Genomic DNA, 4,823 nt, shown 5'->3' on the forward strand with positions numbered 1-4,823 from the left:
TATTGTGTTTGTGTTATTTTTTGTGTTTTTTTTATTTGTTTTTTAATGACTAAATACTAATTTTTATGTCAATGCATTAAATATATGCAGGAAATACAGTTAATGAAATCTGTAATGCAGAAATTTATATGTGTAGGATTTAAAAAACGTTAAAAAAAATAGAAAAGTGAAATTTGTTTGAGTTTAATATTTCAGACTCCGAAAAATGTAGGCAATCTGTGGTTTAGAAAATATTTTGAAAATGTTAGCAGATTTATCCTCTAGTGTTATAGAAATGACTGTGTGTGAATTTATGATTTAGCATGACAGAAATTATTTCGGATAGATTTGTGTCCTTGAATGGTAATGAAGCAAATCATACAGGCCAAAATAAAAGGCTCAGTATATTATAGAACACCACAAATTTTATGAATTTTCCTCCTCACTCACCCTACCTCAATCCTATTGATAGTTTATCAGAAACTTATGATAAAAATGTTATATATAGGCACATATCTAATAAAAAAATGACTTGATAACTGCTATTAGGATAATAAAAAAATGAAATTCCATATCTATCTGAGTAACAGCTAATTTGTTTGAATCACAGTCTAAAAGATATCCTACAAGGTATTAAAATAAATATATTAATGAAACTATTCAATATTTATTTTCATCTGTATTTGACATGTAAGTAATAAAGTATCTTTTATGAGACATATTGATTAGGATGGAAATGTTAGCTAGAAATAAATAACTGAAAAAATAGACTAGGAATGTTTATAATAAGGGAAATAAGAGGAAATGAATTAGAATAAATATCCCAGTAGGGCAAAGAAATGTGTATAATGAGCTGTCATGATCTGAAAAGAATCATAAACAAAGTTCTAAGAGATGGCTAATGATGTTTATCTCTGATCATCCTATTACTTCCCTCCTTCTTTTTTATGTTGTTTGTGGAATTTTCTGTGTTTAATGTTTGTTCAGGGATAAGGTTCAGGATTAAAAAAAAATATGTTCTGGCGCAAGTGCTGTAAACTTCTTATTTGTGTAATTTGAAATGTATCCAATAAAGTAAACATTTGTCTGTGGACTGTTATTTTTTTATTAGTATTTTTATTTAATGAGGAGGGTAGAGGAACTGTTGAAAACCTAAGGAAATCAGCAATTCCTGGGAATGAGAATGGGCGGCTCTTTTTGAAATATTATTGGACATTTTTGTATTTTGATTATCCAACAGGGGAAAAGGTAGAGTTCATTGTAGGTTCCTTGTTTCAAGAAACATCTGAGTTAGTACATTGTTTCAGGAGTAAGAGTTATGTTGAAAGTGGATTACTTGCTGCCTGACTTTCCATTTTTTGACCAATTATTCCCAACATATTTTAGCAATTTGATTTCCTCCATTATTTAATTGATAAGTGTCTTTTATAATGTAATTCCTTCTTTTTTTTTTTTCTTGTAAATGTATAAATATTTTTCCCATGTGTTAACATTTCTTTTTCAGGAATGTTACAAAATGAGTTTTGTAGATATTTTTTATGTGTGTGTGATGTGTTCATTATATGCACTTTGCATGTGTGTGTATTCTGTATAGGAATAAATGTATCTGGTGTTTGAGGGATGTTGTGTTATTTTAATATAGGAGAAAGTACTTTAATACGAATTATGAAATGAATGTGTGTGATAAAAAAAATATTATTTGTTTTTTAGGAAATGATGTGTATAATTTCTGTTTTTGTGCTTTGTGTGTGGGGCTATGTAATTCTGCATAGAAGACAAAGTACTCTTATCCGTATAATGAAATGAAGTGTTTAATTTCTATGTTCCATATTAATTTTTTCAGGTATGTTGTGTGATTGTAGTATAGGAGAGAGTACTTTTATACGAATTATGAATTGATTGTGTGTGATAAAAGTTTTCTTTTATTATTTATTGTATTATTTGCTTTTAGGAAATGTGTATAATTTCTTTTCATAGTTCCGTTAGAGGGTTGTTGTGTGTGGGGTTATGTAATTCTCCATAGAAGACAAAGTACTCTTATCCATGTAATGAAATGAAGTGTTTAATTTCTATGTTCCGTATTAATTTTTTGAGGGATGTTGTGTGATTGTAATATAGGAGAGAGTACTTTTATACGAATTATGAATAGAATGTGTGTGATTAAAAAAAAGTATTATTTGTTTTTCAGGAAATGATGTGTATAATTTCTGTTTTCGTGCTTTGTGTGTGGGGCTATGTAATTCTGCATAGAAGACAAAGTACTCTTATCCGTATAATGAAATGAAGTGTTTAATTTCTATGTTCCTTATAAATTTTTTGAGGGATGTTGTGTGATTGTAATATAGGAGAGAGTACTTTTATACGTATTATGAATAGAATGTGTTTGATAAAAGAAAAGTATGATTTGTTTTTTTAGGAAATGATGTGTATAATTTCTGTTTTTGTACTTTGGTGTGAGGGCTGTTGTTTGTGGTGTTATGTAATTCTGCAAAGAAGAGAAAGTACTCTTACCCATATAATGAAATGAATGTAATCTTATGCATATTATGATATTCATTTATGTGTTGAGAAAAGATTAGTTTTTGTTTGTTATGAAAGGATGTGTGTAATATCTGTGTTATATATATATATATATATATAGTTTTTTTTTTTTTTTTTTTTTACCAGATTATTTTAATATTGTGGTTTGATGGGTTTATTAGATTGAATTTAGTTTGTGCATGTAAATTGTACAGCAGAGAGTATGCACACTACTAAATGAAAGTGGTGTGTTGATAAGAACTGGCATTTGTTTCCAGAATGTAATTTCCATTTTGTATGCTTGTATTTCATGGATCGTAATTTTAGTCAGGGATCTGAGGCGTATCTATATCCATTTTATTCAAATGTATATTATTTTTTATGTGTTTAATTTAATATATGTACTTTGTATGTGTATAGGAGAGAGTTCCGTTATGCGTGTTATGAAATTAAAGTATGTGTTGAGGAAAATTGGTATATTATTAAATGATGTGTGCGATTTATGTGATCATTATTTATGTTTCAGGGATGTTATGAAGATATTTGCATCATAAAGGATTTAAAATTTTTGTGAAATTCATTGAGTCATAATATTTATATGCAGGTGCTTGTGTTTTTCCCATTAATGTGTAATCTGTATGAATGTAATTGTACATTTTATTCTTAATACTGTATGTTTCACTAATTTATCTCTGTATATTTAATGACATTTAACCTTTAGAGAATATATTTGGTACTTTTTGAAGTGAATAACACAGTTTTGATTTCAGAATAAAATTCTGAAAATTGTTAAGTATTATTTATATGTTTAATTCAGTGTTATTTATTTTGGGTATTGTTTATTTCAGGTCTCTGTTTTTTATTTGGAATGTTAATAAGTATTGATTGAAGTTAATATAATGCGATATGCTTTTGAATTTGTTTCAGAAATCTGAAGGGAAATAATTTAGAAGAGAATTCATTATCTTTTTTATTGATTGATTGAATGAGAGCTGCAAAAAATAATTTATTTAGATATATTAACACTTTTGAATTTGTTTCAGAAATCTGAAGGTAAATAATGTAGAAAACATTTCATTCTCTTTTTTATCAGAGCTGCAGAAAGTAATTTTATTTGGATATAGTAACTGTTTATGTATTCTTTCTAATTTGTAGATGTGAATGAAATGGAAACTGGACAGTTGAAATTCTTAAATAAACTAGTTTGAAAAAATGACGTATACATTTATTTATATTTTAACCCTTAAATGTAGATCCATGAAACCACACGTAACTTACAGAATATTATGAGCATTTTTTAATCAATTTTTTGCATAGAAATCTTGATTCTTTAAGTTCTGAATAATTTAATTAATAACCTATAGAATATTATGAGCATTTCTGAATTATTTTTTTGCATAGCAATCTTGATTCTTTAAGTTCTGAAACAGGTTTCTATTCTATCACAATTGTTTTCTTATCAGAAGTAGTGATCCAGAGACAAGAATTTCTGTAAACTCAAAGTTGCTCATTAAAATAATAAATTTGCGTAATAACATCTGTCGACTTTCTCATCACATACGATGTGATTAATTGACCAATATTAAATGTGAATTGAATTGTAATTCATAGTACTTGCTTTATTGAGTGTGATAGTATAAAAATAGAATCAGTATAAATCTTTATTTCCTAATGAATTGTCATCATGAAATTGAATTCTACTATCCCCTTTTAGCAGAAATGATTAATTTTTAAGTTCCTATACTGAATAAATTTAACTTTAAACAAACAAATCCATTTAAGGGTTGAAATTAATTGTGTTTATGTATAAGGTAAGTATTTTTTTTTTTTTTTTTTTTTTGCATGAATATGTACAATGTCCACTATAAAACATGCTATCATAATTAATAAAATTATAGAACTAAAACAATTAATGTCAAGGAATTATTACAAAATTTCCTTGTAAAGTTATTGAAAATTTCCTAGTAAAATCACAGTACATAAATTTTTCTATCAGGATGTTATTGACAATTCTATAAGTGTTTAGTTATGGTAGCATGTTGGGACAGTAAAACTTTTGCATGCTGGCTGCATTAATGCTTTAGCTTTCTGCATACACATTTCCCCCCCCCTTTTTTTTGCATTTGAAGCAGGGGATTAGTGAAACCCATTTCAGTCTTTACGGCAGGGTTTATTTAAGCTCCAGCTCTCCTTTTGCTTTCTGCTGGGAGCTGGCGATGTTCGCGCTGCTGATGTAAAGAGTGTGACTTTGCCCCTCTGTGCTCATATTTGGCAGGGACTAGTAGAACTCATACCTGCCGCCATGCTTTTGTCAGCGGAACAGG

Source organism: Stegodyphus dumicola, chromosome 8 (assembly GCF_044657685.1).
Source record: "Stegodyphus dumicola isolate Sdum_Otavi_A_Nest chromosome 8, ASM4465768v1".
Classification (NCBI taxonomy): domain Eukaryota; kingdom Metazoa; phylum Arthropoda; class Arachnida; order Araneae; family Eresidae; genus Stegodyphus; species Stegodyphus dumicola.